Consider the following 13,948-nt stretch of genomic DNA (forward strand, 5'->3'; position numbering starts at 1 on the left):
TCTTTTGAATGATTACACAGTAAATCTGACAATCTGATGAGCGATGTAATTCTATTTATTGACGCAATGTATATGACTTCGGTTTTACTTTATGTAAAAAATTAAAATATAACTTACTAAAAATATTTATATTTTATATTTATTTATAAGGACCCGAATTGAAGGATCAAAACGTTTATTTTATTCGTTTTATTACATTCACACGAAAATGAAGAATTTTCTGTGCATCCAAACAGCTGACGTAGACTCTGATGGATACTTTTACATTTTTCACTGATAGATTCTTTCGAGCCTCATTTTATATATTTGTTTAAATAATTACTTGCGTACAGAATATATTTTTCTGTGCGTAAGATAAAAATTATAAAAGTGAGCCAATTTATTAAATGTTATGACCAATGAAATTATAAATATTTTAAGAAATTCACTTTTGTTACTTTCATCTTGTATTAAGATATACAATCAACTTCCTTGGCAATTGTACAATGAAATTATGAATAAAGAAATCATCGCTTCGATACGAATGGTTACTTCCGCATTTCTTGATCTATCTACATATTTTACGCGATATGAGCTCCCTTAATATTTTAATGGCTCGCAATGTTGATTATTTTAATCGTTTCCTCATTACGGATCGCTCCCGTATGATGTCTCGCGCGCGCCTCGTAAACGCGCACGCCTCAGCAATTACGTACACGAAGTCTTCTTGGAAACAATCCTTCCGATTGTCCGCCGCTGGGCAGTAGTGATGCGTCCATCGACGTGCGTTCATCGGCTCATCCGTTTATACCGATCGTAATTAGATGAGCACATACCAATCGCAACGTTCGCCACCATTCGAGTGCCTTCGACTCACCGCAGATTCCGATCGCGCATAATCGCACTCTCATCGATATGCCAACGCTAATGATCGCTTTTGCGTATATTCCACAAACGAGCGTATACATATACGAGAGGATTTAGCGCTTTGATCAGTTACGGCTCTTAACCGCACGGTGAGAAGTGCATCCCTTGAAAGGGATGCAATTATGCCGTAGAAATTTTCGAATAGACGTTTCAAGTGGCTCTTGCGTGTAATTTGGTATTAGATTTGAGAGAAAGAGAAGTATAGAGAGAGAGAGAGAGAGAGAGAGGGGGGGGGGGGGGGGGAGGGGGGAGACAGACAGATAGACAAGGAGATAGACAGTCGATATCGACGCTACATCATGATTATAGCTGAATACATTGATCGGATTAACAGATTGAATACATAGACTCAATTGATTCCACCGTAATCTTATATTATATATGCATATCCTAACAAGTAGTATCAATCTATCCTAACGGTGATCAAAACGAATTCACAAGCTTTTAATCAATATGCAATGAATGTCCTATGTCATTTAAATACAATTTTGCAAAAAAGTATGGTACAAATTGCTATATACAGGATGTTATTAAGATTTTCCTTACATCATTACATTTGCCCTACTACATAATTTATAGCTATAACTTGTTTTCTTATATTAGCAATCTTATATATTGCATGTCGCAAGATACGCTATTTGATACGATGTTAAAAATAGATATCCCATTTACACAATCAATAGTGTAATAAATCTATCATACCTTAAAATATCAAAGGAATTAATGTACAATTGTTAGAGAAGTTTTTAAATACATTAATCAGCGATGATTTTATTAAATGGATAATTCTGATTGACTCTTATGTATTTTTTTATATCTATTCTTCTAAAAATGGAATTGGAATTTGTCTTATAAATCAATCCAATTTTTTGTAATTGAAATGTCTCTTTTTTAAAATATATACTTATACGTTTTGCTAGCAACAATTCTATGAATTCTTTTTCTTAATTAAAATGATTTATTGTTGTTTAATGTTTTTATAATGTTTTCAAGAAAATTATGTTACCTTCAGCTATTCCCTATCATTCATTTATGTCTAACGACAAATAGAAACAATAGAAGAAATAAGTAGAGGAATTTTCAAATTCATGTTTACATTGCCTTCCTCAGATCCGATTTTGGCAAACGGATATGAAATCAGCTAAAAAAAGTACAAGATTATACACCCTATCAGATGAATTTAACAAAAATAAAATTTTATCGACATCGAGAGATAAGATACCGCTGTATACAGTGTTCTGTAAAAAAGAAAGTACATCTTTAAAGAAATGATTCGTTTCTCAGTGTTACGAATGTGTGTCGATGCACTCGGATGTCTGAGACATTCGCGGTAACGCGGCCGGTAATTCGGTTAACCGCCTCAACTCGTATGTTTTATCCTAATGAGAACAACGGTCGCGACCGATACGAGGCTCCTGGGAATTGGCGGCGTCGACTGATGAAGACGAAGAGGGAGCGGAGGCAGAAGGACGGGGTCGTTAAACTCACGAGAGAGAAACGCGGCTCTCGGGTCGCTCACGACACACTGGACGGTGGCCGGCCGATACGCTAATTTAATTAGCAGGAAATGGACGAGCTGCCCGCTAGAATCCAGTATGCGTGCGTGTGCCGCGACATTAATGCGTGAATGCTCTTCGAGGAGAGGAGATGGTGTCGCGGGCGGCGGGGCGGCGGGGAAGCGTAAGCCAATTCTACTTCGTTCGCATGACCGGCCTGCTCGAAATGAGCCTGTAATTTACGTATCGCCACGGCGACGCTGTTTAATGATATCTGTGAAAATCAGCGATGGCTGGGTATATACGTTGACAGTTATGCGAAAGTAGCTCGCGAAATTGAAATTCGCCGAGTTACCGAGAATCTTGATGCTATTAAGTGCACGAGTGATCTATGATCGTCGTCGCGCTCATCTTCGTCATGCGGGCTGAAGGCGTGAGCGTAACTACTGCGGCATGACGAATGCGCGAAAGCAAGCATTGTGCACGAAAATATTCGTTTGCGATTATATCGCACATCTTTTACGTCTCATCTACCTTACGCCTTTCATATACTTTCAATTTAAAAGTGGACATTGTGAGATTTGTTACACTACAAAGAATTGTCAAAATATACAGCAGCATACTTATTTTGTGCTCTTATGCTTATTTTATCACTCTATTACTTTACTTTTCTTTACACTCTATTCTGTATATATTTTTATACTCTTATTTTTATTTTTCGTTTCTAAATTCCATTTTTCTGTTGTCTTTAGTAAGTATTTCATTGGTAATAAATATAACTTTAAACTTCACAATTTCAGCGAAGATTTTTAAGTGCAAGAAAACGTGATCGCAAAATTTCAAGAATGAAAAATTTGAAAAGCGTGCTTTTAATATTATATCTAATTTTAATTAATTTTAAAATTAATCACTTTTTCATATACTCGACATCGTTATTTCACATATTCGACAACGAACGGAAACAAACAGAAACTTTAGTCGTACCACGCGCATTCATAGCTCGTTCCTCGTGACTTCGAGCAGTATCATTGTAACGTCTCATTCTAACTGGTTATCTGGTGACTCAGTTCGGTCAAAACACAGCTGGCAACCTGCTGGTCTCATATGAACCGATCGCTTCTTTATCTTCGATCAACAGGAAGAAATTACTCAGGAGAATGACATTGAGGTGAACGTTTGAACGCCGGGGTTGTATTTATTAAAGCTGCGTCGGGATCGGAGATCTAAGATACTGCGAAGTAGAGATTGCGCTAAGTAATGATAAACAAAGGAACGAAAAGGAGGCCGGAGTATTGTAATACAATATTATCGCGATTTATAATACTGATTCTTCTCAATCTCGGCAATCCTTCCCATGACTTTAAATTCCAATAAAAAGATTATTTCCCACCTATTTTTCGCATCTGCCAACCCTCATGCTTTTAAACTACGGACTATATTTTGAATTACATACTGAGAAACAAAATATAATATAAAAAAATTGGATATGTAATCCGTATATCTATAAATCGCGTACGTGTTGGCATATTTAATATCACGCGAAGAATATGATCGCGATAACGTTCGCGGAATAACGTTCGCAACGAAAGAACCACCACGGTGTATACTGTGATGAATCTTACTAGGCGGAAGATGAAAGCAGAGGCGCGAAGCTGTTCTTGGCGGCTCGTTTGTGTCTCAGAGAACGAGAGCGTTGATACGCCTTCCCGGAAAATCCATAAAGATGATAGGTGATGGTAATTGAATGAGTGATTACCCGCTGGGGTAGTTACAGCAAATAAATTGGCCGCGGAGTAATCGCTACGGCAAGAAACATTCGGTGAGAGAAGGGGAAATAGCAAGTAAAGATGGACAAGAGATGCTTTCCCCTCCCCTCCCCCGCCCTCCGCACACAAAAGCGTCGAGTGGAAACTGCAGGCGGAGACAGACCGCGTTCGCGACCGTCTCGCGGTTGGGCAAGAAAAAAAAACATAGATAATAATGGAATGTTTCTGCCCGCGTGATGTGTAACCACCGAAAGAAATATTTTATGCGAAATGGGCCGAACACTTCACGAGAAGTCGTAAAGCTAGAGGTACGAAGGTGAAGGCCGGAAGCAGTAAATGAACGGCGAGGGAAAAGGCGATGGAACATCGTAGAGCCTCAGTGTAGAAAATACACAATATCAGAAAAAAAGTGCTAATGACCCAGATTTTATCAGCGTCTTTATGTCCCACCGTCGCTACTCATATTACAATACGGAGGAATGCAATGTAATCGAGATAAAGCGAAGTTATTACGACAAGGACTCTTGAAGATTGAATTATGAAAATGTTTTAGGATTTCTTAACGGAAACTTTCTTCCGCCATTCTCTCGGCGACAGTGTAAGATTCATATACATATATATCTTAAATTATACTCAATTAATGTACATATAATCAGGATTGAGTAGTAACTAATTAAAATGTTAAAAGTTAAAAAAAAAGTTAAAAAGTTAATAATACTTTTAACTTGACTTAGCTAATTTTAAATTTTAACTTAACTAAGTTACTTTTAAACGTTAACTTTTTAATTTTTTTTAAGTTTTTAAAAAATTTTTTTATCTCTTTTAAATATCTTAGAAAAATAATAAGATACAATAAGACTAATAAGGGCGTATTCGTAATCTGTTCATATTTTAAGACTGTCTTAAGTAATTTTTTAAGATGCTAATACAGCCTTCTGATTGGTTTATGCGATTATGCCTTATGCCATAAGTCCGAATCTACAATAGGTGTTTTAAATCTTAAGCCATCTTAAGTCATAAGAAATTGACCAATTATAGTCAAATATTCTTCTCGCATTCGATTATAATTGGTCAATTTCTTATGGCTTAAGACTTATTAAAAAGTAATCACTAATCTTGTATCTTCTCTATGTGCTGGCTGTTTTTTTTAAAGTTATAAGTTATATAGTTATATAATCGCTATGTGTTATATACTTATATCACATATGAAAAAAATTAAAAATTTAATTTACTTAATAATCTATATTGTAGTTATTTAATCTAATTTTAAGAAAAATTAGGACATTATGATCTAAAAAAAATATTTTTTCAAACTTAATTTTTTTTTTAACTTAATTTAATATTGACTTAACTTACGTTAAGTTAATTTTTTATTTCCTTCAACTTTTAACTTAACTTTATTAATTTTGTAAAACCATTAACTTTAACTTTATTCATAGTAAAAAAAAAAACATTAACTTACCCAACTTACCCTACATATTATACGCAGGATTGGGAAGTTATTCATTATTTATAACGAAATTACAGTTAGACTTTTTTTCAGTAATTGTAACTTGATTTCTTTCTTTCCATCTGTAACTGTAACTTGACTTAATTTTCCGTTTTTATAGTAACTAGTAAGTTAATTTAATAATTACTTTATATATAGATTAAAAGATTTGTTCGTGTTACACATTCTCTAACATATTCCAATATGCTTATACAAATAGTAAAACATATAAACATGTAATGAAACATTTTGAAACGTTTTATATATGAAATTTCATCAATATTTCCTCATGATTCAAGATACAAGATAAGTAAAATTCTATGGAATGTTATTTGTCTTATATATTTTATCATAATGCAATACATGTATATTACGGTCATAAATGAAAAAATAAAATAATGAAAACGTTTATGCATATTGTAGTACAAAGTCAAAGTCTTTATATTAAGACAGTTCAAATTAAAACCGCCGATATAATTAAGAAAAATTCCACCGCTTGAGTCAAAATTTATTTATTTTGTGATCGAATAAAATGAAGAATTTTTCTTATAAAATTATATAATATATTGTATATATTATGTACGTATTATGTAATTTCAAGAAAAATGTCTTTATCGTAACATTACTTTTTCTATTTTTTTTTAATATAAATTTTAATAAAATTGTGTAATATGCAAACGTAAATCAATTTTTCTTGGATGGTCCTAATGGTATTGATGTTAGGGAGAGTTCCGTTAGCTTACATTCCCGATTGTACACACCACTTACATTAGCCGCGAACCGATACCTAATAATTTTTTATTTTTTATGAAATGAAAATGTTTTATGGTAAGTAGGCCAATTAGCGATGTATGCATGATGTGTGCATCAAAATTCGTTATTACAAGAAAATAACTAAGATAACTAAACAGCAGTTGTTACTACAGGGAATGGAAAGTTACTTTTTAAAAGTAACAACAAGTTACAGTTACTTGAGAAAGTAACTTTATGTCGTTACTTTTCCATTACTTTTTAAAATCAGGGCTTGGTCTTATTTCAAATAAATTTATTTAAAATATATATTTTAAATAAATAAAGAAAAAATTAAAACGTTATTTAGTATTTATTATTTTAAGTAACTTCTTCTGACCTATTTCTTATTTAATATTTTAAATACGTTTATGAATCTATTTATTTTTTATTTTAAATAAATTGTATTAGTTATATTATCAAATCGTAAAACTGACGGTTATTAAGTTAAATTATAATACATTTATAATGAAGTATAGCATATGTGGGATACAAGATATACCCACATATGATCCATGTTTCAATTTTCCACCTGTGGTTTGCGAAGGATTAATATTATTAAATATTAATATAGACTATAGTTATAACGAAACGTTATATTTATAAATTCATATATTCGTATATTCAAATAGACAAAATGAATCATGAAAATATTTTGTATTCACTATTTGAAACGTTTATTTAAACTATATTTCTTATTTTATATTTTAAGTAAGTTTTCGAAATCAATTTCTTATTTAAAATAAAAGACAAGTTATTTTTCTATTAAACAAATAATATTTTAAATAAAAGTTATTTCTATATTTTAAATCAATAAATGCAATTTCAAGTCTTACTTCTTACTTTTACATTTTAAATAATTTCTTGTGACCTATTTCTTATTTAATATTTTAAATAAATTTTTGAAACCTATTTATTTTTTATTTCAAATAAGTCGTATTAGTTATTTTACCGAGCCCTACTTAAAATCAACGATCAGCGGACGAGAGCCAAGGTGACTTTTTAGTCTCAAGTATAAGTAGCGTGTGTCCAATCAAACCATGTCCAATCGTGTGCAAAGTAACTATAAAATTCATTACCGTTACAAAAATGCAACTACGTTATTGTTACAGTTACAGTTACCCAAAAAAAAAAAAAAAGAGTTACCAGTGAAGTTATCAAAAGAGAAACTTGTAATTGTAACTTCGTTACAAGTAGCGAGTTACTTTCTACTCCCTGAGTAACTTATATTATAATTACTTTCATTCCCTGCTTTAAAATATCTTTAGTACAATATTTCTGACACGCTATACTTTTAATTACTTAATTATTTAATATATTGTGCTTTTAATTATAATAATTCGCATATCATTCTTACAGAAGCCTATACGAGAGAATTAATATTTCATGTGTGGAATATTATCTACGTAATCCGATACACCTGTTGGTCACTCTCGAAAACGTACCTGTAATATACTGTAAAGAAATTACATTGATTTGAATTGTGGCTTTTAATCATAATTAATTACTCGCTTATTTAGCAATCTCACCTGCACAAGTCGTTTGTGCGATTAACGTAATCGCTCAGCCTGGAGGATGCGCTGTCGTCGACTGAAAGTGCATTCCACTGTTTTGGTCGCGATGTGGAATGTTAGTGAGCTTTCTACTATGGGTATGTACAAGGCGTACAACTTCCCGCATGAACACTGCGCAACACCGGAATCTCGTCGACGAGCATAATTAAGGTGAATGTGTCAGGTCAGGACAATAGCGCATTATTTCTGCTGAAATCTCGAGATATGCATTATTTTGAACATCTTGTGAGTTTAACGATATTATATGTATTACATTAAATTTAATTTTTAATTAAAATTATTACATTAAATTTATAAACATATAAATTTAAATATATATGCATACATGATGGAATTAATAGGATGAAACACGCGCATAATGACGATAGCAATAGTCGAAATAAGCAATCAAATATTTCCAAAATTCACTCTCCTATCCATGGGGTGTTTTACCTTATTAATTCCATCATGTGTATATACATTTTTCTCTTGTAACATAAACATTTAAATTACGTTATTAAAATTTGCAAAAATTCCTTAGCTGCAAATTTTTGTGACGCATTTTAAATATTTACGTTGCAAAACAAATGTCACATTAATTATAAATATTTCGCAATTTTAATTGTTTTGAGATTTAATTCCAAGATAGCAATAGCGATAATAATAATTATTTATATTAAATTTAGATATAAATCACTTTAAATATTATATATAAAATATATCCAGACTCATCAAATAGTGAGCAATATTTGTATAAATCTTTGTGTATTAACTAGACAATATTGCTTAGCATTTAACAAAAATAACTTAGCATTGAGTAGTAAATTTTTATTTCATATATCTCCAAAAATGAATCCTTTTACTTACTGTCATATTGTATGTGGAATTTGTCCTGTTCGCTAGGCTCTACAGTATCGAGGAAGACTTTCGATTTTTTTTATTTAATGAAATAATGAAACGAATCTACCGTCAAAACAGGTGAAGTCCGTGGAACCGACATGTTTCACACATCCCCACGCCTGCACACGTATACATCTCTTCGTATGTTACATACGAATAAAGGGCTGCATCCGCTGTAGACGCATCGGCCGGACAATAGGTTTCCTCGGTAGACGAAATTAGTGTTATTATTGGACCAAATGTCTGAGGCCACGTCGTGGGAAGAAACGTTTCTCGACAGCCTCCACTTCCTCTTTGGTCTGCTTCTTCCTCGTCTCCTTCCTTTTCGTCTTTTCTTCTAAACGACAGCAGGTGATTTGACCCTATTATTTTGATATTGTACGCATGACATACAATATAAGTGATAAATGAAATCTATGAGTTTTGAAAATTGTATAGTTATATTTAAAGAAATATTGTAATCAATTAAATGTTTATAAGTAATATATATATATATATATATATATGTTTATAAATACACAGAATGTCTAGAGACTTTAGTAATAATTCACAAAAAGGTAGACAGAATTAAACTGAATCGAAAAGTCTTTTACTATTTTGCAATTTTTGCAAGGATTAACGAAATATTAATTACTAAAAATCGCTGAATATTGATTTTCAATAATTTTTTACTCAAACACTATTAACTTTACAGAAAAACAGCGAGAGATAAAAATTGTTAGTTTTCTTCTCATAAAGTTCTGAGAATTTTTTCAGAATTTTTTCAATACCGTATTTTCTCATGTTGGTAAAAATAAGAAAATATAGTACTAAAAAGTTGGAAAAATTCTTAATTCTGTGAGAAGAAAATTAATGATTTTTGTCTCTTACTATTTTTCTGTAAAATTGATAGTATTTAAATAAAAAATTATTGAAAACCAATATTCGGTTTTATTAATTTTTATTTATTAGTTAATTTTTTATTAATTTATTAATTAATTTTTATTAATTAGTATTTTTATTAATTAGTATCTTGTTAACTATTGCGAAAATTGCAAAATGATAGAGGATTTTGCGACTCAGTTTAGTCCCATCTATCTTCCTGTGAATTATTGCTAGAGTCTCGTCGATATATAATATTTCCTCTGTATAAAGTTTACCAATAAAGTTATTCAAATATAAAACATATAAAATAAATATATAAATTAATTAAACGTAAAATAAATTTTAGTTAACAGCTGTAAATAATATAATAGTGTTATTACAATATAGAACTTTCTAAACATACGTTTCTATTATTTTATGTAAATAATGTTATTCTTTATACATATACATATTTATGACGTTATAACTTGTATTATGTTAGATATAAAATTTTGTTTTATTAATAATGAAAATGGCAATGTGAGGCAAAAAAATAAATCATATCTATCAATTGTTTCATACCATCAAAATTATTATTTAGCTTTTAATTATTCGGCAGAACAACATAGAACGTGGTAAAACAATAAATATTTTATCAAATAAATAACCACAAGGATGGCTTGGCGATGCGATTATAATCAAAATCTCCAATTGTAGATATGTATAATATAACGAGGTATACTCCTATCATATGATTCTGCTTTCAAAAAATGCCATAATACATATAAAATTTTATCTGTAAGATTCCAGTTTATATTTCTAGACATATGTTAATATCTGAATGTTACATTTACCATTATCGTAAGAATGTTGCATTTGTCTGGAAAACAAAGAAACGGACACAGCTCGTTTCGGTCGAAACGCGAAACACGAAAGGATGTTAAAAGAGCTACTCTTCACAACAAAGCTTACAAAAGAGCCGGCGGTTACATGGTCGACTTTATAAATTTGCAACCGCAAGAGAAAATCGTAACGACGACGAGGGACGTCGGGAGAAAAAGAGAGCCGCAGCGACAAAGCGTGAGAGGACGAAGAGATAGGGGGAAATCGAGGCACGCAGAGTGCAGCAGTAGATTGTATTCAGAGGCTCGGCAGGAAGTAGGCGTTCGATGGAATTCGGCCAAGGTAGAAGCTGACCAAAGGTGGAAGTCGCCCATTATGATTACGTCCTTTCGTTTGTAAAAACAAACGGTGCCGCGCTGCTAACGCACGCTGAAACGTGACTACCACCCACGCTTTTAAAAATTGAGACCGATGTTAAGCATAGATCTTGTAATTTATCAGGCGCTTCATCGCTCTTTAAAAATTACGATATCGAAAAAATAGATTTATTCCTTCTAGTATTTACGTGAAAAAAAATTATTTTATTAGGAGATTGCATTTATATCTCATCTCATAATCAGACGCGAGAAAATAAGAGTGAAAAGTGTACGTTCCCTTAATTACAATCAATTAATAATTAATTCTTAACCTTAGTCCTTCTGGACTTATATCCGGTTCTTCTTTATCCAATATTTTTAATTGCTTTTTCCATTGCTTACAATTTCTTTTAAATAAAGATACATACATATACATTTGCTTGATACTGTTATTATTGATTCTTAATTTTTTGGCATTCCAATTTAAAAAAATTGCTTCGAGATATTCATTTTTATAAATGTGCCTGATAGTATTTTGCCCCAAATACAGTGTTGAATAATATCTATATACAACATGTACAGAAATAAATTTTCTGTACCTTCTGAGATACATTTAAATGGAGTATCTGTATTATGACTGCTTTTCAAGATATAGTTTTACGTACTTTTTTCTCCTAGTGTAAAAAAAAATATGTTTTTATTGAAGATCATTTTTTTATCTAATTATTACTGTCGTTAATGGCGCCTTATAAATTATATACATAAGTTGCATTAAGCCATGTTCGGGGCTACATGCTATGCAATTCAAAAACAAGAACAAAACGTAACAGTGAGATATAAGCGATAAGCAATTTTGGTCAATCACAGTAGAGAATGTAACATCATTGCTTTACGTTCTCTAACGTGATTGACCAATTCGCTTACGTTTTACTGCCTTATGATTTTTTTATGTGTTTCTGGCTTCAGTACTATTACGTCATTGGATAATACCAATACTATCCAATATATAATAATCTATAATGCTATAATGGTTGAGTTACCCAGAGAAAACAATTTTGCAACTGTTGTAAAATTTTTCAATATAATTTTGCTTTATATACCTATGTGTATTTATTGTTAAAGCTCCATAAGGAACCAAAGGCAAAAATCAATCGTGTTGAAGAATTTTACAACAGTTTGAAAGCTCCTTTCTCTGCTAAACGCATTATGTATCGTGCATATTTTCATTAGTATAATAAAAATAATATAAAAATATCTGAGATACTTTAAAAATATTTGAGTATCTGTATGTACTTTAATTTATGTATCTGTGTATGTACACACACACACACACACACACACACACACACACACACACACACACACACACACGCGCACGCACGCACGCACACACACCACACACACCTGTATAAAAATATATGTAATGTGAAAAAGATGTTTATTATACATTGTGGTTTTCATCAAAGGATGGATTTTTTTCCATTCAGCAATGAATGTATTCTTTTAATTAGAATCGTTTTACTAAAACATAAATAAAAAATGTATAAATTTTTTTATTATAATATATTTAAAAATTAATCCCTTGTACGAAACGTACTTTTCAAGTAGGTACACGTATATGCGTATATGTATGGATAATAAAGATTTATGTGACTTTCTGATAAAAATTTGTAACGTTCATGGGAGGAAAGATACATTACTTGCAGTATACATGTAAATATAGCAAGGATTATAATTATAACTAATAAATTTCAACGAGCAACAATGTGTATCTACGATCAGTGAAATGTAACAATAGACTATAACATTAAACAACGTTTAATCTTATTGTTACACACCATAAGCTGAGATCATAAAGAAACTTTTCGACAACCGTGTTTGATCGTTAAGTACACATGGAGCTAAACGTAATTCCTGTTTTCCTATTTTCAATTCACCCACGTGCCAGTAGATAGTATTCTAATACTCATCTCCACGTCCGTCCGTTTCCAAGAGTTAGCTTGCGAATGCAGTTATCTCTCAATCCTCGAGCAACGTGCCGGTTTGTCAGCGTATGGAGTCTTTGTGTTGAGCCTACCGCGAAGCGAAGGTGTACGCGTTTTCTCCGACCTATGCGCTAATCTCCCAGAATCATCTAAATGCTTATTCTGTGTGATCCGTGCCCGCTCTCGCACGGACGTTTCATCATCGAAAATTTCTTAACGGCTCCAAGACGGCGCGCACACGCACGTATATATGCATAATACTGTACGTACGCTCACTCTCGCCTCTTCATTCTTCGCGGCCCGTAAACCCCTCGAATGATTGATTGCGCTCACGTCACGTCCATTCACTCGGCCCTTCTGCACGCTCTATGTATCTTTCCTTTTTCGTGTGCCGTGCGCGGCGATCCACGCAAGGATCGTACACAGACGCGCTATTGATTTTCTTAATAATTAACAGCTTGTCGCGCCCACCCTCGGCAAAACGACTCCTCCGACGGCTGCTTCTCCTAGTACGTGCAATCTGGCTCTTCGGTAAACACGTCGCGTACTGATTTCCTCGATAGCTTATCGTTCGCCGAGAGGGATCTTAACTATCGGCCACGTAAGCCGCGCGGGATAATAGCGAGTTGAAGATAATCAACTCTCTATCAGTATGCATCTAATTGTGAGACTTGAACGTTAGCGTTTCGGCTAATAATTATAGCTAAGAGATTTAACAAATTTTATACGTTTAAAAAAACAAAATAAATATTTCTTTTCAATGGAAAGATTTTCTCGATAAAATGTTAGGAAGGCAAAAAGATTTTAATTAACACCGCCTTTTATGTTCATGCGCAAATATAAACCCATTCGTACATTTTTCATCTCGCGTAGATAGTCTATCAAAGGCATGCATACGCGTGACTTTGGATTGTGCGGTGTGCCACGTACGTATGCGTATTTCCAGTAGCACATTGTGTGTGGCCGCGCTTTATTTACCTACATATATATATATATATATATATATATATATATTATATATA

The 13,948-nt window shown here is 32.4% G+C and overlaps 1 protein-coding gene across 1 annotated transcript in view; it reads left to right on the forward strand.

Moving 5' to 3' along the window:
- Positions 1 to 13,948, forward strand: part of LOC108688191 (UPF0489 protein C5orf22 homolog) — a 581,071-nt gene that overhangs the window by 344,263 nt on the left and 222,860 nt on the right. The gene's annotated exons all lie outside the window — the stretch shown is intronic.

This window comes from Atta colombica, unplaced genomic scaffold, assembly GCF_001594045.1.
Source record: "Atta colombica isolate Treedump-2 unplaced genomic scaffold, Acol1.0 scaffold1, whole genome shotgun sequence".
Taxonomy (NCBI): domain Eukaryota; kingdom Metazoa; phylum Arthropoda; class Insecta; order Hymenoptera; family Formicidae; genus Atta; species Atta colombica.